This window comes from Mercenaria mercenaria, chromosome 18 (assembly GCF_021730395.1).
Source record: "Mercenaria mercenaria strain notata chromosome 18, MADL_Memer_1, whole genome shotgun sequence".
In the NCBI taxonomy this organism is placed as follows: domain Eukaryota; kingdom Metazoa; phylum Mollusca; class Bivalvia; order Venerida; family Veneridae; genus Mercenaria; species Mercenaria mercenaria.
The window spans coordinates 705,460-730,742 of NC_069378.1; the positions used below are offsets into that span (position 1 = coordinate 705,460).

General features: G+C 37.4%; 1 long non-coding RNA gene across 2 annotated transcripts in view; it reads right to left on the bottom strand.

Moving 5' to 3' along the window:
• LOC123559740 (uncharacterized) overlaps positions 1-25,283 on the bottom strand; it is a 98,702-nt gene that overhangs the window by 67,684 nt on the left and 5,735 nt on the right. For both annotated transcript variants that reach the window (XR_008368488.1, XR_008368487.1), the window contains exons 2-4: positions 21,968-22,056; positions 18,595-18,680; positions 5,319-5,580 (exon numbers count right to left, since the gene is read on the bottom strand). This is a non-coding gene — a long non-coding RNA (uncharacterized LOC123559740). The remainder of the gene's footprint in view (positions 1-5,318; positions 5,581-18,594; positions 18,681-21,967; positions 22,057-25,283) is intronic.

Consider the following 25,283-nt stretch of genomic DNA (forward strand, 5'->3'; position numbering starts at 1 on the left):
CCCTTTGGGCGTATAAAACATATAAATTTTGGTCTGAAATCTCAATACACGATCACCTGCCAAGCAGGAAACTGTTGGTCGCAACCTCAGATAATCAATAAACGTGTCAAATGGTCTGACTGTCACCTTGGTAATCGGTCCGTAATTAGCATATGACACAACAGTGCTCGCGCGGAACATCCTTTAATGTTTGCAGGCAGCCAACTGCAATGTATTAAACATTTTTGACTGGTTTCCAAATGCTTCTGACTGTCTCCAAATGCTTTTGACAGGTACCAATTTCTTTTATTTGGACTCTAGCTGACAAACTGTTTTATTTCAAAAGGCTATGTTTGAAGACAGGTAAAAGAAACAAAAGGTCATTGCATTTAATGAGACATCACACGGGAAACCAATATAAATAATTTTTGTAACTTGATTTGTAAAAATTACATGATTCATTGGGACTCCAGTTGAAACAAGTGCAGAAAATCATCTTTGCAACCTGACTATACAAAAAAAACAAGGAGCTGGATTCAATTAAACGCTTGATGCCCCCAGTGGCATTATGTCGATAGATTTTGCACTTGAGTCCAAAACGAGGTCAAGGTCAAGGTCAAACTGAGGTCAGGTGATGTTTGAAGATGAGGAATGGTCACAGTTTACATCTGTATTAGTATCAATTCATTCTTGTAAGCTATATTGATGCTAGACGAAACGGTCCCATTTGGTTAATCAAGAGATGGCCCATATAAAGCAACCCAAGTCCAAAATGAGGTCAAGAGCAAGGTCAAACTAAGGTCAGTGATGTCTAAAGATGAGGAATGGTCACAGGTTACATCTGCATTAGTATCAAGTCAATCTAGTAAGGGGTATTGATGCTAGACGAATCGGTCCCATTCGGTGAACCTCGTACGGACGGACGAATGAACGGACGGACAGGACAATCACTATATGCCTCCCGCATCAGTAGAAGCTGGGGGCATAAAAATGGACCGGCCAACTTAAATGATAAAGAAAACTGGAGTGGTACTGTTTATCAAATCGGTCTTTCAAAAAAAAAAAAAAAACGTTTCAAAATGGTATTTTGTTTACATCACAAGCGAACATACAACTTTATAAAATGTAGTTGCTTATTAAGTACAACGCCAGTGAAACAAGAGCTCGTCGAACACGAAATGCCCCCCTTGATGCATTCAGTAATTGCACAAGGAACAGAAATTATATGCTCACTGTAAACAAAAGTTCTACCATTCTGGTTTAATCTGACATTGACCTTTAACCTATTAACGTAACAAGAGCTTACAGAGTGATCTTGGCGCCATCCACTGAGCCATTTTTGAATGTTCCAAATTTCAAGACTTGTTCAAGGTCAAAATCAAGGTCAAATTTCATTTCGGTACAAAACAATGACTTTGTGTATGTGGTCCAAATTTGAAAGCTGTGGCTTGAGAAATGTGAAAGTAGGTCACTAGGTCAATCTCAAGATCAAAGTTCATATCGGTACACAAAACTATGCATGTGGTTCAAATTTGAAGGCTGTAGCTTGAGAAATGTGAAAGTAGGTCACTAGGTCAAAATCAAGGTCAAATTTTATTTCGGAACACAAAACTATGTAAGTGGTCCAAATTTGAAGCCTGTACCTTCAGAAATGTGAAAGTAGGTCACTAGGTCAATTTCAAGATCAAAGTTCATTTCAGTACATATAAATATGCATGTGGTTAAAATTTGAAGGCTGTAGCTTGAGAAATGTGAAAGTAGGTCACTAGGTCAAAATCAAGGTCAAATTTTATTTTGGAACACAAAACTATGCATGTGGTCCAAATTTGAAGCCTTTACCTTCAAAAATGTGAAAGTTGGTCACTAGGTCAATAACAAGGTCAAAGTTTTTTTCGGTACATAAACCTATGCATGTGGTCCAAATTTGAAGGCTGTAGCTACAGAAATGTGAAAGTAGATCACTAGGTCAAGATCAAGGTCAACTCATGTCAAGGTTCATCTTGCCACTCAAAACTATACATGTGATCCAAATTTGAATGATGTAAGTTATGGACATAAAGATTCTAAGTTTTTCCCTATATAAGTCTATATGAACCATATGACCCCTGGGGCGGGGCCATATTTGACCCTAGAGGGATAATTTGAACAAACTTGGTAGAGAACCACTAAATGATGCTACATAACAAAATATCAAAGCTATAGTCTTTGTGGTTTGGACAAGAAGATTTTCAAAGTTTTTCCTATATAAGTCTATGTAAACCCTGTGACCCCCAGGGCAGAGCCATATTTGACCCTAGGAGAATAATTTGAACAATCTTAGTAGAGGACCACTCGATGATGTCATATATAAAATATCAAAGCCCAAGGCCCTGTGGTTTTGGGTAAGAGGTTTTTCAAAATTTTTTCCTATAATAGTCTATATAAACCATGTGACCCCCAGGGTGGAGCCATATTTGACCCCAGGGAAATAATCTGAACAATCTTGGTAGAGGACCACTAGATTAAGCTACATACCAAATATCAAAGCCCTAGGCCCTATGGTTTTGGACAAGAAGATCAGAAACCATTTTAACTGTTCCTGGCCAGTGTGACCTTGACCTTTGACCTAATGACCTCAAAATCAGTAGGGATCATCTGCTGGTCAAGGCCAACCTAACCATCAATTTTCCTGACACTAGGCCCAAGCGTTCTAGAGTTATTGCCTGGAAACCATTTTACAGTTCCTGGTCACTGTGACCTTGACCTTTGACATTCTGACCTCAAAATCAATAGGGGTCATCTGCTGGTCATGACCAACCTCCCTATCAACTTTCGTGACCCTACGCCTAAGCGTTCTTGAGTTATCATCCGGAAACCATTTTACTGTTCAGGGTCACTGTGACCTTGACCTTTAACATACTGACCTTAAAATCAATAGGGGTCATCTGCTGGTCATTACCAACTTCCCTATCAACTTTCATGATCCTAGGCCCGAGTGTTCTTGAGTTATCATCCGGAAACCATTTTACTATTCAGTGTCACTGTGACCTTGACCTTTGACATACAGACCTCAAAATCAATAGGGGTCATCTGCTGGTGATGACCAACCTCCCTATCAACTTTCATGATCCTAGGCCCAAGCGTTCTTGAGTTATCATCCGGAAACGGATTGGTCTACATTCCGACCGACCGACCGACATCTGCAAAACAATATACCCCTCCTTCTTCGAAGGGGAGCATAATGAAATATACGTGGCCAATCCACGTGACCTTTTGGTACTATTCACATGGGAAATCCGGTCTCAGCTTCACATAAGGTGTAAAAAAAAATTGTTTGTTTCCGGTATCCCGACCTACCCTAAATTTTTGGCCTGACCCTAAATGTTTTTATGGCCTTGGAGAGTATTTTTTCAACTTTTTTACAAAAAGTTGCAAAACTGCTTTTTTTATGCTTTAAACATGGCCAGTGACGTTAGAAATCAACTTACTGGTGCCCTAAAGGCATAACCCCCTTATTTGTATTCATTTTTTGACACAAAAATAATTTCCGAAAAGTCTCCCTTAATAAAACAAGAGCTGTCGGAGGACAGCAACGCTCGACTATTCAACAGCCTTGTCGCTTGAATGAATACGGAAGTCGAAAAAGGGGCATAATTTAGTAAAAAAGTAAAACAGAGTTATGGAACCTGCATAGTGCTTATCAGCTCATGACAGTGGACAAGTGTATAAAGTTTCAATCCGTTCCCATTAGTGGGTACTGAGATACCAGCTTACATATAAGAATTTAACCCCAAACTCCTAAGTTGAAAAAGGGGCATAATTTTGTAAAATGTGAAGTTGAGTTATTGACCCTTTGCACTGCATGTCATATCATGACAGTGAACTAGTGTGTGAAGTTTCAATCCTTTCCCATTAGTGGATACTGAGATACCAGCTTACATACAAAAACTTAACCAAAAATTTCTATGTTGAAAAAGGGGCATAATTTTGTAAAAAAGCAAAATAAAGTTATGGGACCTGCTTTGTGCATGTCAGATCATGACAGTGAACAAGTGTGTGAAGTTTCAATCCATTCCCATTTGTGAGTACTGAGATACCAGCTTACATACAAAACCTTAACCAAAAAATTCTAAGTCGAAAAAGGGGCAAAATTTTGTAAAAGAGCAAAATAGAGTTATGGAACCTGTGCAGTGTAAGTCATTTTATCACAGTAAATAAGTGTATGAAGTTTCAATCCATTCCCACAAGTGGTTACTGAGATACCAGCTTACATACAAAACCTTAACCAAAAATTTCTAAGTCAAAAAAGGGGCATAATTTTGTAAAAAAGCAAAACAGAGTTATGGAACCTGTGCATTGTAAGTCAGTTTATCACAGTGAATAAGTGTGTGAAGTTTCAATCCATTCCCACAAGTGGTTGCTGAGATACCAGCTTACATACAAAAACTTAACCAAATCGGGACGCGGACGCAGACGCGGACACCGACGCATGGGCGAGTCCAATAGCTCTACTATTCTATGAATAGTCGAGCTAAAAAAATCCCCCCCCCAAAAAATTTTCCGACCTAGCTACCCTAATTTTTTTAGCATGTTACCGGAAACAAAGAATTTTTTTTAGGCCTAACATACACATTTGGTCTGCGGCACAGTATTCTAAAATACTGAGGATGTTTGGCAGAGACTGTGTTGAGTAAATCACTTTGATGTGTTGTATTTTGTAAAATTCCGTCAAATAATGTGGAAACATCATAAAGTATCTGCCATGTATATGGTACCGAAGTCACATGCATTGGGTTTTAGACTAGTTAGGTGCACAAGAAAACAATGCCTCGGCAATTTTACCCTTGCAAGTATTTTCTCGGAAAAACACTGAAATTTAAACAAAGTAACTATCACATATAAAACTGAATAACTCTTTTCATTGTATGGTAACTAGCGGTGACCGGTAAATCATTTTTTAATGCATGATATACTTATTTCTTTACTCTATCATGTTTTACAAATATGATATATTGGTTATACGGTGGGTGGGGTAGCACAGAGGTCGTGATTTTCGTTTCGGACCGATTGAGTTCTCAAAATTTCCGGAGCTCTGTTAACTAGAGCTGTATCTGAAGGTGATTTATACCACCAAACACAACTTAGATACTGGGATGGTAAGTGCTGTGCATTTTGTTTTGATGTGGTAAACAAATGAATTTGACATCAGTTATATGAAAATCCTTCCCATAATGAATACTTGGAAAAACGCTGGATTTTTTAAAGTCTTGTTTGACTACAATGAAGTCCTTGTATATCAAATCAGTGAGTGTAATGAGTGTAAAGTCCTTGTTTCCATGAAAGGACCTTCAGACACTTACTTAATATTATTATATATCCAGTCCCCAGCAGATGAATCCTTGGAACAACTAAGGTACCCATGCAATCATCAGGGCCTTTCAGTCCTTGGCCTCCTCCCTTTGTCTTCTTCCAGTATGGACTCCTGTGTGGCATCCTCCCTTTGTCTTCTTCCAGTATGGACTCCTTTGTGGCCTCCTTCCTTTGTCTTCTTCCAGTATCGACTCCTGTGTGGCCCGATGCATTTCCTGAGATACAATAGCATCACTCGTAGTCTTCCACAATCTGCAACATATAAACTATGATGTTAGTTTCAACTCTTCTTGAATTTCTATTGTAATCAAACAAAATTAAACATGAAAAATAATTGTGCACAGTTTGTTTGTTTTTTCCTAGGTTTAAGGCCATTTTTCAACAGATTGAGTATTTCAGTCATGTAACCGTGAGCAGTTAACCTATCCAGTGTTTCTGGATTCTGTACCAATACAAACTTGTTCTCCCCAAGTAACTGTCAACTTCTCCACATGAACCAGAGGTGAAGGACGAATTATTTCAGACACAATCAAATCGTCACTGAGAACATAATGCCCCACCCGATGAACAACTTGCAACCCCGCGATCCGTAAACCAACGCTCTCCCTATTGAGCTAAGCGGGCAAGTAATTGTGCACAGGGTAATTATTCTCACAAATTCCATTATCATGTCAATCCACAAAATTTAATTAACCCTAACCCTGCTATATTTCTATAATGAACTTGTACACCTTTCAATTTGGACAGTACCATTAACTGTCACAAGGGGTGCTTACCAAAAAAAGATACTGACTGAATGGCGAACAGTGCAGATCATGATCAGACTGCACAGATTTGCAGGCTGATCATGATTTACACTGTTCGCAAAGGCAAAATCAGTCATTTCTAGCATGATAAGGGTTACAACGGAACACAGATTTCCCATATTTCATTTACTGAATGCAAATTCACATTTAACATCCCTAGGAATAGCCTTTATGGTCATTTTGGTCTTTGTACCTTATATGAGATGCTACAATGTATGCATCATTGACTGTATAAAGAGATGCACATTCTAGCTTAGCAAATTCCCTTCATTTGTTTCCTTGGTGAAAATACAAAACAACAAGAGCTGTCCGTAAGACAGCCAAGCTCGACTATTCGAAATATTGTCCCAGAGGCAGGAAAATATTACCTAAAAAGGTTAAATATCAAAAGAGTTTTAAGTTCAAAAGGGGGAATAATTTGACCAAAATGCATATCAGTTATGGGACTTGCTGCTATCAACTAGTTTTATAACCCCTAAGGCACATGTGAAGTTTCAATTCAATATCTGCATTAGTTTTGGAAGTAGAAACTCGCATGTAAAACTTTAGCCAGAATTTTCAAAGTCCAAAAGGGGGCATAATTTGCCCAAAATACATGCCAGAGTTATGGAACTTGATCCAGTGAGGTTAGTAATTGATCTAGAAAAAGAAAAAATAAGTTTCAAATCTATATGCCTTTTAGTAATAGCTGTATGTACTTGCACGCAAAACTTTAACCAGAATTTGCTAAGTCCAAAAGGGGGCATAATTTGGCCAAAATGAAGGTCAGAGTTATGGGACTTGCTGCTATCAACTAGTTTTATAACCCGAAGACACATGTGAAGTTTCAAATCAATATCTGCATTAGTTTTGGAGATAATAACTTGCATGTAAAACTTTAACCAAAATTTTCTAAGTCTAAAAGGGGGCATAATTTGCTCAGAAAACATGTCAGAGTTCTGGAACTTGACCCAGTGAGGTTGGTAATTTATCTAGAAAAAGAAAAAATATGTTTCAAATCTATATGCCTTTTAGAAATAGTTGTATGTACTTGCATGCAAAACTTTAACCAGAATTTTCTAAGTCCAAAAGGGGGCATAATTTGGCCAAAATGAAGGTCAGAGTTATGGGACTTGCTGCTATCAACTAGTTTTATAACCCTGAAGACACATGTGAAGTTTCAAATCAATATCTGCATTAGTTTTGGAGATAATAACTTGCATGTAAAACTTTAACCAAAATTTTCTAAGTCTAAAAGGGGGCATAATTTGCTCAAAATACATGTCAGAGTTATGGGTCTTGACCCAGTGAGGTTGGTAATTGAGCTAGAAAAAGAAAAAATAAGTTTCAAATCTATATGCCTTTTAGAAATAGCTGTATGTACTTGCACGCAAAACTTTAACCAGAATTTTCTAAGTCCAAAAGGGGGCATAATTTGGCCAAAATGAAAGTCAGAGTTATGGGACTTGCTGCTATCAACTAGTTTTATAACCCCGAAGACACATGTGAAGTTTCAAATCAATATCTGATATAGTTTTGGAGATAGTAACTTGCATGTAAAACTTTAACCAAAATTTTCTAAGTCCAAAAGGGGGCATAATTTGCTCAAAATACATGTCAGAGTTATGGGACTTGACCCAGAGAGGTTGGTAATTGACCTAGAAAAAGAAAAAATAAGTTTCAAAGCTATATGCCTTTAATTGATGGCTGTATGTACTTGCATGCAAAAACTTAACCAAGGTGTGACGCCGACGCCGACGCCAACGCCGACGCCAGGGTGAGTAGAATAGCTAGACTATTCTTCGAATAGTCGAGCTAAAAACAGCTGAAGACCGATACTGATCTCTCATAGATTTTGCAACAATCTATTGTATTCAGATAAGGTCGTGCAGCTGAGCAACCTTGAATACATTCCTTCAGAAAGTGTTTGAGGAGTTGAACACACCAAATTAAGGTGGGATGGTGGTCTAGTGGTAACACGCTTGACTGCCAGTCCAGAGGTCCAGGGTTTGAATCCCAGTCCAGGAAGTGAAAATTTCTGAGATGCTCTTGAGTGCCTCCCACCTGACTAAGAGGCTTGTATTGGTTCTTCCCAGGAAAGATGACTTCGCTTGTATTGGTGCTATACACCGGGCACGTTAAAGAACCAGATTGTCTATTCGCAAAGAGCTACGCTAAGTTAGCCTGACAGGCCTTTATCTCTCTCTGTTCTCTCTGTCTGTTCTAGGGGCTTTATCTCACTGTCCCTCTGGTCAGATCGCTCTGTGTCTATACTAGTAGAGGATGAATTTCGCCACCTGTGTGACTGCGTTTGCTACATGTAAAGTGCCTTTGAACGTGTTTATCATGAAAAGGGCGCTATATAAATCTGGTATAATAATAATAATAATAATAATAAATTTCTTCACTATGGCTAATTTTGTGAAAGGGCCATAGTTCCAGAAAAAATAGCATTTCACATGAAGGTCCTTCATCTGTGAAACTTTTAAACATATCCTTTCAATCATTCAAAGTGGAGGACGGACGTTTTGGCCTAGGATGTTTTGGCCAAGAAAATTTTTGAGGTAGGATGTTTTGGCCAAAAAAAAAAAATATTTCCATAATATGCAAAATATGATCTGGATATTAATATGTAATCATATGTTACAGTATAATTGATCATTTTTTAAGAAAAATAATTGTGAATAAAATTTAATTTCATAACTCTTTTGATTTGTTGTAAATGGCAAATATTTTCACATACACACACACAATGTGTGTATATATATATATATATATATATTAGGGATGGGAACGAATATTCGAAAATCGGTCGAATATTCGAATATGAAAATCAAATTCGAATATTCGTAAATTATTGTATTTTTTTTTTTCAAAATAAGTATCATTGATTTTGGGCAACATGAGCATGCTAATTCTACAGAATAAAACCATGTCATGTTTGTTTATCGCGTATCAAAAGATGTCCAATTAACAGGAAAATAGCAATGCATAATTGGCAGGGGCCATCGTTACGGATTACCAGTTTGCAACAGGCGTCAGTGTGTCAGATGCATGTCAGAAGATGTCCAATTAACAAGAAAATTGCAATGCATAATTACCTATGGTCATCACTACGGATTAACAGTTTGTATTAGGCGTAAATGTGATATCTTTTTATCTTTTGTTCATTTTTATTGGCGCCTGTTTTATGTAAAAGGTTGTAGAATTTTTCTTTCGAAAACAATACCAAACTTGTAGATATTGTCGATCTTTTGACAATATTTTGTACGACGTTTCAGACCATCCGCAGAATCGGTTTTCATCCGCCATCGGCCGTATTCGAATTAAATTTTGAAGTACTTTATAATAAAATCAAGAAGGAGGTTTAAGTCTGCCTTACTTGCTTTTTACACGACGATTTTTACACGCCGATTGAAAATTTTCAAAATGGCGGCGGTAATACAAGAAGATGATGATAATTAGGTTTCTTTATACTCGCTGCCGGGTACAAGCCCATATGAGCGAGAATATCTGCGCCATCGTCTTCATCGTAGAGTGTCGACGGGCGTCTTTTCAAGCTGATCTGTCGTAATCCTCTCGGAGTACCATGTTCTGCGTTCGTAGACAACTCTGAGCTGAGGAAGGTAAACCACCCTTCTTAGGACCACTGCTCCCGCCCTTCGTTGCGACTCCATCAGCTGACCTCAATATATTTATGACGACTTCCGGTGGAGCCGCATGCCTTCTCCGCAATGTGCGTGCGGCGGGAGCTCAGGAGAAGCGGTAATACAACAGCGCGTCACGTGTTTAAATGGGACGACCTGCTATTTTTAGATAAAAATGCAACGGTCTAAATTATAATCATTTTTGATTTTTTGTATCATTTTGAAGCTAAAACAATGAATTAGTTAAATCTGTTCATGATTATACTGACAGAATCGTGAAATAAAACGCTAGGATCGGCGGGTTTTGCTAGGTAGGATCAGGTTACCCGAAACAAACATTTTTTGGCCTTATTACGTACGATGATCCACACTTTAAACGAATGAATACGTTGTGTATAAGTCAATCACTTAATAAGAATTTAAAGCTTCCATTATAACAAACCGAATATTCGAATATATTCGAATATGGCAAACCGAATATTCGAATATTGATTTCAGTATTCGTTCCCATCCCTAATATATATATAAAGACTATAAAGAAATAAACATAAAATACCATGAGTATGTTTTATTATCAGTTTAATTTATTCACTTACACTATAACAAAGAGCTATAAAAATAAATGTTTTTTATACTTCTTTGACTATAACATTCTTTAGAATAATCTCCAGACCATATTTTGCATGATATGGAACCACAATTTATTTTTGGCCAAAACGTCCTACCCCCAAAAAATGCCTGGCCAAAACGTCCTAGGCCGAAAGATCATAGGCCGAAACGTCCAGGCCAAAACGTCCGCTGGCCAAAACGTCCTATTTCAATAGTGTTTGAGGAGTTGGACACACAAGATTTTTCTCCATATCCTATACTGCAAAACTTTCAACAGGTCATAACTACAGTAGAAATATTCACAGAAAAAAAAACTACCTTTACGGACATCTGAATATCAAACAAATCAGGCTAACAGTGTGGGAGGAGTTGGACACATTTCAGGACTTACAGACAGAAGCAATGCTATATGTCCCCTTACCCACATAAATGTGGGGGCATAAAAACTAAGCAAATCATGAAAATGTATAAATGGAAATATAAAGAGCTGCACTTCACACCTGCATTCTTGCATTCCAGTGGTACACTAGGGTTCCATTAGGCCTAAATTAAAAAATTGTTTGTTTGTAGTGCTCCGACCCAGATTTTTAGGAGTGAGAAGGTACGTAGGGATTTTCTGGGTTTTTTTTGTTTTTAATTTAGAACATGCATGGCTGACAATTCTACCAGTAATTTCACAAAGCACAAACTTGCACATGCTTGCATGCAGACATTTTTAACCAGATCTTACATTATATAATCAGTCAATTTTTTTTTTGAACTGAATGACACTACTGTGGATATATAGACTAAGAATACACCAAACAATCTCGACACTCCCAACTCTCTTTCCCCAAAACCTTTTACAGGACAGTTGTTCTCACTACAGATGCTGTCAGACATTTTGTGTATGAAATTATGGCCTCTGATGCATTTTTGGTCTAAGCTTTGAGTATTCAAATGTCATTTATCTGGACACGGGAAGAAACAGAAGGTTTATAATGACCTACTACCGACCTCCAAAGCTGTCCAACCTGTTGGTTGTGAGGTTGGGTGGGGAGAGGTAGGTAAGGAAGAAAGTTTGCTGTCCTCCCCCTGGAAATGTTAGATATATATGAATGAAATAGTGTCCTCTGTTACATCATTTAACAGTAATGAAATAGTCCTTTGTTACATCTTTTGATAGGAATGAAATGGTGGCCTCTGTTACATCTTTGATAGGAATGAAAGGGTGGCCTCTGTTACATCTTTTGACAGTAATGAAAGAGTGGCCTCTGTTATGAGTTCTGAGTATTCAAATGTCATTAATCTGGACACAGGTAGAGACAGAAAGTTTATAATGACCTCACTGCAGACCTCCAAAGCTGTTCAACCTGGTAGTGGTGGGGAAGGGGTGGTAAAAGAGGTAGGTATTGAAAATTGATTGCTGTCCTTCCCCTGGTATGAATGAAATAGTGGCCTGTTTTACATTTTTTAATGATAGAAATGAAATGGTGGTCTCTGTTATATCTTTTGACAGGAATGAAATTGTGGCCTCAGCTACATCTTTTGATGGGAACAAAATGGTGGCCTCTGTTACATCTTTGCTAGGAATGAAATGGTGGCAACTGTTACATCTTTTGTCTAAATTCTGTGTACCCAATATCATTAATCTGGACACAGGAAGTGATGGATTCATAATTATAACAAGGCAGTCTGAAAGACAGCTAAATCCCCCGCCACTGCTATGGATAGTGAAAGGGTAAAACCTTTGATTTTAGCTGTGACCTTGACCTTGAACTGACATGGCTGACTCATGAATTCTGCACAACGTCTTGATGAGGTGATCATTTGACCAAAGTTTCATGAAAATCCTTCAAGGGGTTTAGGAGATACAGAGCTGAAACCTTTGACCTTCAGTTGTGACCTTGACCTTGAGTTGACATGGCTGACTCATGAGTTCTTGATGAGGTGATCATTTGACCAAAGTTTGATGAAAATCCTTCAAGGGGTTAAGGAGATACAGAGTGGACACCAAATGGAAGGCTCAAACCTTCGACCCTTAGTTGTGACCTTGACCTTGAGCTGGCATGGTTGACTCATAATTTCTGCACATCGTCTTGATGAGGTAATCATTTGACCCAGGTTTTATAAAATTCCTTCAAGGGGTTTAGGAGATATAGAGTGGACACGAAATGGAAGGCTCAAACCTTTGACCTTCAGTTGTGACCTTGACCTTGAGCTGACATGGCTGACTCATAAGTTCTGCACATCGCCTTGATGAGGTGATCGTTTGACCCAAGTTTGATGAAAATCCTTCAAGGGGTTTAGGAGATATAGAGCTGACACAAAATGGAAGGTTCAAACCTTTGACCCTAAGTTGTGACCTTGACCTTGAGCCGGCATGACTGACTCATGGGTTCTGCACATGGTCTTGATGAGGTGATCATTTGACCCAAGTTTTATAAAATTCCTTCAAGGGGTTTAAGAGATATAGAGCGGACACAAAATGGAAGGCTCAAACCTTTGACCTTGAGTTGTGACCTTGACCTTGAGCCGGCATGGCTGACTCATGGGTTCTGCACATCGTCTTGATGAGGTGATCATTTGACCCAAGTTTTATAAAATTCCTTCAAGGGGTTTAGGAGATATAGAGCGGACACAAAATGGCAGGCTCAAAACTTTGACCTTGAGTTATGACCTTGACCTTGAACCGACAAGGCTGACTCATGGGTTCTGCACATCGTCTTGATGAGGTGATCATTTGACCCAAGTTTCATGAAAATCCTTCAAGGGGTTTAGGAGATATGGACCGGACACGAATTTGTTACGGACGGAAGGACGGAAGGACGGACGCAGACCATTCCTATAATCCCTCCGCCACGGCGGGGGATTAAAAACCATATTATAGTTCATTTGGCGGTACTCAGTAGGGTGTAAAAACAATTTCGCACCACTCGCCCTGCAGGACTAGTAGGCAGTAAAATCTACTCACCCTTAGTGACTGTTCACTAAGTCTTGTCCTAACAATTGACATAATATAAAATATTGTCATTTTTATGAAAGGAGTTTTTTTACATGTTCAGTAAGTAAATTTCAAATGTAGAAAATATTCTTCTCTTGTACACTACACTTCCTTTTTAAAGAAGCATATTTGTTCTTCTTAAATTTCCTTTTTACAGCAGACATTCTTATTTTTCTTTCTCTCTGTTTTGGTCGTCTCCACCACCCAGTTGCTCTCTATAATAACTGCATCGATAGTACTTATAATCACAGTCTCCCCCTACCATATTTTCCTAAAGTGTTAAGACAGCATAAAATATTTTGTTATTTTCACTTTCTCAAAAAAACAAAGACAAATATTAAACAGGGAATGCCATGTACCAAAATCGCAGCCTCCCCAAAACGAAACCTACAGCACGCAGACGTGTATACCACAAACACACACACACATACACGTGCACACACACAAAGCCAACACACGAGGACAAAACGAACAAACAAAGGAACAGACTTATTTCCCGAAAAGTAATTATTTTGAAAAGTGTCCCAAAAATAGAGACACAATAATCACCATCAACCCACTTGTATTGAAAGCGAGAAAAAAGAAAATTATCGGTAATTATTCTGTTGATAAACTAAGTAATTGACCTTGTTTTCCTCATCAATTAAAACCTCCTCAAAGAGCTAAAAAAAGTATGTCGGTATCATGGCATCCGAAGTGGAGATCAAAGCGGTATAGTTGCCCGAGATTGTCATGGCATTACGTAAAGTTTTCGCGCCATGTGAAACATCACTGTCTGATCGTACCGCCTCGGTTCTTTAAATTATTGAGATGAAATCAATACTGAATAATAAAAAAAATTTCTTTTTTTTTAAAGCTATGTGCAATATCACGAATAAACTGACAGGTAATTGTGTCAAACGATGATAGTGGATATCCTACCTCTGTGACCTATTTGCCATCATGGAATTTACGTCTTTTTTAAGGAAGAATATCTTACAAAGTGTTGTGTAAAAAATAAATGTCCAAAGATTCATTTAAAACTTATTAAAAACAACAACGACATCATACTGCTTTATTTTAAAACCACATTTCCATTTACGTGACTGCACTAACAGAAATCCGTTCGCCAAAAGTAGTTTTACCCCATGTATTTATATTGCTGCCACTTTTTCATTATTTAAGATTTTTAATTCTGTTTTTTGTACTTTCTGGTCATAAGTCTGAATTTTATGACCATAGTATGTTTCATTTATTTACTTTTAGAAAGAAATAAATAATTAAAATCGCGCTGTTTGAAATTTTACAAATAGTTATATGAAAATTTGATCGTTTTTATGGAAATTTGCCTACATTTCTGTCGATATTGTAAGCACCCAGGCTTTTGTGTTTCTGACAAATACGTACACAGGATGGACTAGGAATATTTAATCTTCACTCTTATCATATTCGCTGAGTAAATCGCATCATCGCTGTGTCAGTCTTGTCGAGTGGAAGATCTACGTTGTTTCAGATGATCAGTTTTGGTGGAGAAAGCTGAGTGCGAAAGTTGAGCCAGTGGTGAGAAAGTTGTTTGTGACTAAGAGCACGGATTACGAAGAAACCATTTCTATAAAATGGTTTGTTGTAGATATGGATCGGGCTATGGTGGAGGAACTGATCCTATAAATACACTTTAAATGATAACAGTAATGAAGTTCAGAGTTTTATATGTTATTTAATTTAACGATAACGTATTCAATATATTAACGACAAAATATGCTTCTTACAATAAAAATGATAAACACGTAGGAGATTAAAGGCAGACACAGCAATGAACCAGTTGCAAAGAACTACTTTCAGCCATTTAGTTTTTATCAAAGTTCTACTAAAACCATATTTTATAGAGATCTACGATATAATTCACGATTCTAGAATATAGCGATAGTATAGTAAAGGAAATTTGGTAAACCGCTTGTACCTAAAGCTTCAGAGCTTGACTGCATTTTTGAAAGTTGTTGAAGATCGAACTTTAAAAGTAGATCAATGTTATTGTTATTGTTGCAACTGACCCAGATTGCTGGAACGTGCGTCCTTTTATAACTGACGCAATGCTGGAAGGGATGCTGGAATGCTGGGGACCAATCAAAATCCTTGACACAAAAAGCGCGCTGTCAGTGTAATCGGGTCAAGTCACAGTAAACATTAAATAATATGGAATTAACATAAACTGTGCTGCTATAAAGGGATTAAAAGGTAAGGGCAGATATAAAGAATTGATTTAAGAAGGGGAACTGATATAATTGTCTCCGATAAACCAAAATAGAGACGAAAATATAGCGTTCCAGCATTTTCCAGCATTGCGCGTTCAAAGCAGACAAATAGTTACACGGAGCGTTCCAGAATATTCCTGAAGTTTGCTAATTACATATTCGCTTCCGAATAAGATTTACTTTTAAAACAATCAAAGTTAACAAAACAGTATTCTATGGCAATATAAATCAGTCATTTAAGCATTCCCTGCAAAATTACCAAAATTCATGCGCGAACATTCATAACAACAAGAGGACCATGATGGTCCTGAATCGCTCACCTCTTTCCACATGATCCAGTTTTGAGTATGACGTCGTTTTTTCTATTATTTGACATAGTGACCTAGTTTTTGAGCTCATGTGACCCAGTTTTGAACTTGACCTAGATATTATCAAGATAAAAATTCTGACCAATTTTCATGAAGATCCATTGAAAAATATGGTCTCTAGAGAGGTCACAAGGTTTTTCTGTTATTTGACCTATTGACCTAGTTTTTCAAGGCACGTGACCCAGTTTCAAACTTGACCTAGATATCATCAAGGTGAACATTCTGACCAATTTTCATGAAGATCCATTCAAGGGTATGGCCTCTAGAGAAGTCACAAGGTTTTTCTATTTCAAGACCTACTGACCTAGTTTTTGGTCGCAGCTGACCCAGTTTCAAACTTGACGTAGATATCATCAAGATAAACATTCTGACCAATTTTTATGGAGATCCATTCACAAGTATGGCCTCTAGAGAGGTCACAAGGTTTTTCTATTTTTAGACCAACTGACCTATTTTTTGATGGCACGTGACCCACTATCGAACTTCACCTAGATATCATCAAGATGAACATTCTGACCAATTTTTATGGAGATCCATTCACAAGTATGGCCTCTAGAGAGGTCACAAGGTTTTTCTATTTTTAGACCTACTGACCTAGTTTTTGACCGCACATGACCCTGTTTCGAACTTGACATAGATATCATCAAGATGAACATTCAGACAAACTTTCATGAAGATCCATTGAAAAATATGGCCTTTAAGAGAGGTCACAAGGTTTTTCTATTATTTAACCTACTGACCTAGTTTTTGATGGCACGTGACCCACTTTCGAATTTGACCTAGATATCATCAAGATGAACATTCAGACCAACTTTCATACAGATCCCATGGAAAATATGGCCTCTAGAGAGGTCACAAGGTTTTTCTATTATTTGACCTACTGACCTAGTTTTTGACAGCACGTGACCCACTTTCGAACCTGACTTAGATATCATCAAGGTGAACATTCTGACCAATTTTCATGAAGATTTCATGAAATATATGGCCTCTAGAGAGGTCACAAGGTTTTTCTATTTTTAGACCTACTGACCTAGTTTTTGACCGCACGTGACCCAGTTTCGAATTTGACCTAGATATCATCAAGATAAACATTCAGACCAACTTTCATAGAGATCCCATGAAAAATATGGCCTCTAGAGAGGTCACAAGGTTTTTCTATTTTTAGACCTACTGACCTAGTTTTTGAAGGCAAGTGACCCAGTTTCGAACTTGACTTAGATATCATCAAGGTGAACATTCTGACCAATTTTCATGAAGATCCATTGAAAATTATGGCCTCTAGAGAGGTCACAAGGTTTTTCTATTTTTAGACCTACTGATCTAGTTTTTGACGGCATGTGACCCAGTTTCGAACTTGACCTAGAATTTACCAAGATGAACATTCTGACCCATTTTCATAAAGATCCCATGAAAAATGTGACCTCTAGAGATGTCACAAGCAAAAGTTTACGCACGCACGGACTGACGCACGGACGACGGACGCTGCGCGATCACAAAAGCTCACCTTGTCACTTTGTGACAGGTGAGCTAAAAATGGCGGACATATTCAACTTGTAAATACATCATGCAGGAATGCTGGAAATCAAAATATTAACAAAAGTGATTTATAACAAGCAAAGATTCTCTGATGAAATCAAAGTGTTATGTCAGTACTAAACATACATTAAAGGAAACTGGATTAAAATCTGTATTTTACACATGGCGAGTACTGGTTCGTAAAGTGAATGATAACCGGATACACGAAAGTTCGGTTATCAGATTTCCAGCTATTACACTATCTTATTAATCAAACTGTATCACTTCTCAAACAATGTTGAAAATTTGAAGCGATTATTTTGAAAAATGAATGCACTAAGCGCGTTTTCTGTGTAGATGTCGATAAACATAAGTCACGGCGATGTAAGTCGCATGTGCTCATGGAATGGAAAATAACCGGCATGACGTTTTGATATCTTTACTATTCGCGGGTAAATTCCTGTCAATCCAGGTATTTATTCGTGATGTAATTTCTGAATTTGGTAAAGTAACGACGTAAAAACCACTCGCCGATCGGTCGAGTATACAGCGGTCCACTCGTCCTATCCAGACTTTAACTCGCGGGCGAGTGGAATTTTACAGCCCTGCTGACAGTCTGGTATCGTAACTTGAGACTTCCGAAACGCGAAAGATGTCGGCGGTCTGTGGTCATGTACTAATTTAGAAACTACATGCTGAATGATCTGTTGTATATTAAGAAACAGATGCTGAAATTGCATTTTGCATCAAACAGGATCAAAACAAAACAAACAAAAATTTGCCCCCTGGACTGCCTAAAAAAATTTTGGGGTCAGGACTATTTTGATGGGTCGGTCTGAGCACTACAAACAAACCATTTTTTAATTTAGGCCTTATATTTCCAATCAGACAATTCAATCTTCACACAGACAGAACAAATTGGTAGTCATTTTAAGAGGTTGTTGTTCAATATTTTCATTTTTTTTTAGTTGTAATTTGTTTTGTTTCAATACTAAGAGCTGATACCCTTTATTCATAAGAATGATCTGACTAGCTCTAATCTAGTTGGAACAGCTCATGGGCATGTCCACTAAAAGAATTTTATTAATGTGAATCAATAACTGAATGTATTCAGTGATTTTTTCCTACCTAGATATGCATCAACTTTCAGATTCCACAGCTGTCTGTAATTCTGTAGGAACTGTGTCATCTTTTTAACCTGGCTGCCTTCACATCTAGTGTAAGAGAAAAAAACAGCAAAGATTTAACATAGATGACTCCTACAAGTGCATAGAAAATATAAGCATAACATGGTGAATTTATATTGTACTTCAGAGTGCAACAAGAGCTGTCTGATGACAGCGCGCTCGACTATTCGAAGAATTGATTGAAGAATGGGGTCAAAATATTTCCACGGATATTAAGACAAAAGAAATAAATATATTAGACAAACAATGTTCCTGTATTACTTTGATTTCGATAAGTCTTGCACTAAATGGCAATATATGAGCCAATTTCAAAGTCCAAAAAGGGCCATAATTCAGTCAAAATAGTTATGTACTCTTGCCTACTGATGTAAATCATAATGATAAGCAAGTGTTCTAAGTTTAAAAGCCATATGTCAAATAGTTTTGACAAAACATGGACTTGTATGAAAACAGAACCAATTTCAAAGTCCAAAAAGGGCCATAATTCAGCCAAAATAGATGACAGAGATATGTTCTCTTTCCTACAGATAGAGACTATTATACTAAACAAGTGATAGAAGTTTCAAAGCCATATGTCAAACACTTTACAAAAAATATGAACTGGTACGAAAAACTTAACCAAGATTTCTAAGTCAAAAGGGGCCATAATTCAGCCAAAATCCTTGATGGAGTTATGTACTCTTGCCTATAACTGGACATGGTGATGGTAAACAGGTGTTGAAAGTTTCAAAGCTTTATCTCAAAAGACTTTGTCAAAATATGAACTGGTACGAAATATTAACCCAGATTTCTAAGTCAAAAAGGGCCATAATTCAGCCAAAATCCCTGATGGAGTTATGTACTCTTGCCTATAACTGGACATGGTGATGGAAAACAAGTGTTGAAAGTTTCAAAGCTTTATCTTAAAAGACTTTGTCAAAATATGAACTGGTACGAAAAACTTAACCATGATTTCTAAGTCAAAAGGGGCCATAATTCAGCCAAAATCCTTGATGGAGTTATGTGCTCTTGCCTGTAACTGGCCATGATGATGGTAAACAAGTGTTGAAATTTTCAAAGCTTTATCTCAAAAGACTTTGTCAAAATGTGGACTGGTACGAAAAACTTAACCAAGGTGTGACGCCGACGCCGACGCCGTGGTGAGTAGGATAGCTCTACTTATTCTTCGAATAGTCAAGCTAATAAAGGGGATACACATATTATAATAACTTAAGCCAAATTTCACATGTATTACTTATATGCAAGCACATGCAAGTGTGCATACCCAAATATAATCACAGTCACCACCAGTTATATATATGGCCACTCCCACATATGAATGTTGGTCATGTTATGTTTTAACACTAAAACAAACTTTTGCAGAAGTCAACTTATCAAAGGACCAGTAAGCTTGCTCAAACATATTCTGTGTATTGCAGCTATATACTTATCTTACGCAGAATAAACAACCCAAAGCTTTTGAAAGCAAGCAGGAAAGAGTAAATATTAACCTTTAGCTTGCTGTTGGCCTATGCGACCAGTGCAAACCAAGATCAGCCAGCAGATCCATCAGCAAATTTTCATTGAAGATCCCTTCAAATAATAAGTGGTACTGCCATTATGATGATAGATCAGTCCGTTTTAGAAATTTAGCAGGCTAAAGGTTAAAAGATTCTATTAATGACACACTGGTTAAATTTTTAGTATACATGTATGATAACACAAATCCCTAAAACCATAGAGAATATATTATGGCTGGTAGTACATTTTAATCTGGAACAAATACAAACCCCTGAGACTATCTAAAGAAGAGGTCCTTGATGGCCCTATATCGCTTAGCAGAATTGATGTAGCCTACTGACCTAGTTTTTGACCAACATGACCTAACTTCTCAAACTTGACCTAGAGATCATGAAGACAAACATTCTGACTAGTTTCATAATGACTGGGTCTCAACTGTGGCCTCTAGAATGTTAACAAGATTTTCCTTTGACTAGGTGACCTAGTTTTTGACCCCACATGACCCAGATTCAAACTTTACCAAGAGATCATCAAGACAAACATGCTGACCTATTCTCATGAGTTTCAAACTTTAACCGTGGCCTCTAGAGTGTTATCAAGATTTTACGTTGATCTGGCCTACTGACTAGTTTTTGACTCCACATGACCAGATTTCAAACTTGACCCAGAGATCATAAAAAAAAAAATTCTTACCAAGTTTCATAAAGACTGGGTTACAACTGTGGTCCCTACAGTGTTAACAAGCTTTCCTAGGATTAGACTGAGTGTCCTAGTGTTTGACCCCCACATGCCCCAGATTGTACCTTGACCTAGAGGTCTAAAGATAAACATTCTGACCAATTCTCATGTGTTTCAAACTTAAACCTTCACCTCTATAGAGTGTTTACAAGACTTTACTTTGATCTGGCCTACGGACTAGTTTTGGACCCCAATTTCAAACTTTACCTAGAGATCAACATGGCAAACATTTTGACCAAGTTTCAAAAAGACTGGGTTACAACTGTAGCCTCTAGTGTTAACAAGCTTTTCCTTTGATTTTACCGGGTGACCTACTTTTTGACCCCACATGACCCAAATTAGAATTTGACCTACAGGTCAACAAGATAAACATGCTGACCAATTCTCATGACTTTCAAACTAACTTAAACTCTAGACTCTAAGGGTGTTAACAAGATTTTCCTTTGATATGGCCTACTGACCTAGTTTTTGACCCCACAAAACTTGTCCTAGGGATCATCAAGATAAACATTCTGGCCAAGTTTCATAAAGACTGGGTCACAAATGTGGCCTCTAGAGTGTTAACAAGGCAAATGTTGATGGACAACACAAGACGGATGCTGGATAACACCATACAATGAACAGTTACAATATCTCACCTTGAGCACTTCATGCTCTGGTGAGCTAAAGCCAAGATTTCCTGATCTCTGTGGCCCTTTATGCAGGCCAGTGTATCTGAGCCCATCTTGAATTTGCCAACAATACAGATGTGACATAATTCACTGTGTGACAGTCCATACCTAAGGTCATAAACTATACTAACACAAACCTGACTGCCCATCAATGATGTACAGAGCACTGATGGAAAGAACAAACAAAGTCTTTCAGACATTGATCGGGCACTGGCCAGCTTACCTCTCCGAGACATAGACCAGCTTATATATTTCAATTACACAACGTCTTATGTTATGCACACATTCCCTAGGGGAAACTTCCATGTCATTGACAAATTGCATCTTAAAGCATTTCACAAGTTTTTATTTAGTGAGCTAAACAGCTAATCACTTTTTGACATGTTTTTAAACTGACAAGCTAACCTTTAGTTTACATTCAAGATCACATCTTTAAGAACAAGACAGGCTCTCTTTCCCAACCATTTCCAATGTTAATGTTCCAATTAATATCCCTGAAAATAATCCAAAGAAAGCAAATCTTAAGAGATGTCATTTACCTTCAGAAAGTGCTGTAAGAAATGTCTAGTATGGACAAGGCAATGGCAAGTATAGAAAAAGAGTATGAGCAAGGGAATGTCAAATTACAGACAAGGCAGTATCAAATATAGACAAAGCAATGTAAAGCATGGACAAGGCAATATCAAGTATAGACATGGCAATGTCAAGTATGGACAATGCAATGTCAAGTATGGACAAGGCAATGTCAAGTATGGACAAGTCAATGTCAAGCATGGACAGAGCAATGTCAATTATGGACAAGGCAATGTTAAGTATGGACAAAACAATGCCAAGGCAATGGCAAATATTGACAAGGCAATTGCAAGTATGAAGGCAATGGCAAGTATGGAAAAGGCAATGTTAACTTCAGACAAGACAATGCCAAGAATTGACAAGACAACGTTAAGTATGGACAACTTTTTATAACCTTGAAGACTCATGTTAAGTTTCTAATGAATATCTACATTAGTTTCGGAGATAGCAACTTGCACAGGATTTCCGACAAATACGGACAAAGCAATGGAAAATACGGAAAAGGCCATGGCAAGTATGGACAGGGCAATGGCAAGCATGGACAAGGCAATGGCAAGTATGGACAAGGCAAAGGCAAGTATGGACAAGACAATGGCAAGTATGGACAAGGCAATGGCAAGTATGGACAAGGAAATGACAAGTATGGACAAGGCAATGTCAAGTATGGACAAGGCAATGGCAAGTATGGACAAGGAAATGACAAGTATGGACAAGGCAATGGCAAGTATGGACAAGGCAATGGCAAAGCTGTATGAATGATAGGTAGATGTACTTTCATGCAAAACTTTAACCAAGGTGTGATGCCGGTGCCGGATGCCAGGGTGTGTAGAATAGCTCAGATTATTCTTTGAATAGTCAAGCTAAACAGTTATCTGCTGGACCAAATAATTAATCTTTAATGGCAGGGGCATACAATTTTTTTTAAGCTGAATGTCTCCGTCAATGCCTCATCACAGAGAAATAAACAAACAGGTCTTGATATCACTTATCATGCAGGTCCAGATTTCACTTCTTAAAAAGTTCATGTAAGATCTGTTGGAGAAGTTTTTGTTAAAAGTTTCAAGTCTGTATCATTCTGTATTGACAAGTTGACCTGGTTTCTTGACAGGAATAATATTCAGTTTTCAGTTGCATATAAAACATCTGGTGACATGAAATAATCTGATGTGTTTAGTTTCATGTAAATATTCAGTAACTTGTTAGTTGATACAAGTTTTATTGCCCTTTTCCAACAGCTAATCTAGCCAGTTTTCCCAGAGTATGCCCTGTAATTGACAACTTTCAAACATGAGTAAGAGGAAGGCAAACAAACTTTAAGGAGAGTTTCAAAATAAGCTCTGAGCTTCTTGTTCAATCCTTCATGCTGTTACTTGCAAAAAATGCAAAGGACGGGATTTGATAAGATATGCAAAATGGCCCCCTAAATAATTAGAATATGAAAACTCCATAATTGAAATTTTAACTGTCTAAAACGAAAAAGAAGATCATAATCGTTAAAACTATGACTTTTAAAAACTTCAAAACCAAGTTATTTGTACGACTCATTTTTCTTTGAAGGAAACAGGATAACTTGCTCATCTCTAAGCAACCGGGCATCAAACAGATACGCGGGAGTTTTGTTCTAATCATGAAACTGATAACTAAAAGTTGTTTTTATAAGAAAATTGTAGGTTTAGAGCCGAGTTTAATACAAAAGTGAAACTGAAAGTAGATTTAGACATTTTAATGATCAGTTACGTGCTTTAGATCTATGTGAACTGTATTTCGGGATTATATTCAAGTCGATTTTGTTTATGCGGCATTATTAAAGAAAGAATAAACTGTAATTAAAGTTGTTTAAAAAGAAAATTGTTATTGTTTACATAAATGTTATAGAGACAAGAAAGATAACTCATGCACACCGCAACTAGTAGATACATGTAGATAGTTCATTTATGTAAAAAAATATGACGTAGTTTGTACATAAGTCTCTGTGACGCAATCGGTACGCACAGCGGCTGAAATGAAATTTTATGCCTGGTGTCAGTGGTATGCGAGATCGATTCCCAACAAATCTGAGTGTAAAACTTTTTTTTCTGGCCAACAGGAAGTACCATTCTTTGATAATTGCAAACCATATTTACATGTAGATTCTATATTTTTAGCCACAAGTTAAAATATCTTAAACCAATTAACCGCGTTATTATTCTTTTACTGTATGTCTGTGATAAAGTTATAAACATGTGTTTTTATACTTCTTTTTTATAAATGACGCATGAAAAATAGTAAGTCAACAACTCAGAATTGTTTCATCAACTCCGTTTCATCGCCGTACGAAGTTTCATAAATAAATGTATGTTGAGTCAATTAATGTCACTGACATGTCATTTCCGGTGTGAAATATTTTATTTTATGAATAAAAGATAAAATCCCTATAGATTCTATAGCCATGTTAAAAACAAAATAGCTAAGCTATATTTGTGTTTAAAGAATATCTAAAATATCGAAAGACGCGTCATTTTATTATTGTTTTTAATAATTTATTGTAGGTTGATTGTGATTTGTTTTGTTTTGTGTTTTTAAGCCGTTTTTCAACAGTAACGGACAATTAACTTAACCAGAGTTCCTGGATTCCGTACCAGTAAAAACCTGTTCTCCGCAAGTAATTGCCAACTTCCCCACATGATTATGAGATGAAGGACAAATGATTATAGTCACAATACCCCTTATCAAATCGTCACGGAGAAGAAAAACCTCGTCCGGGGATCGCACTTATGATCCTGCGATCCGCAAATCTGCGGTGGCCTTATTGAGCTTGTGAAGCAAGTTCTACAACTTATATAAATCAATTTCGACATTTCATTCCTGATGAATCCATCATCAGGGTAGGAGCAGAGAAACCAGTTTCCCTTTTAATGACAAGCACCCAAGCAAGGGAGCTACTAGTAATATTTCTCACGTCTTTGGTATGACGGGGCCGGAGATCAAACCAATACCATCCCCGCCCAACCGGAGTCGAAGCGGGCCCCACACTAGCTAGGCTCTCTGCACTGTTAATGAATACGCTTTTGAAATGAAGGCACATATGCAGGTGTTATATGTTTTCTCTCTCTTTTCTAGAATAACTATAATGATTTAAAAAAACACGGAGGAATGTATATACATGTAG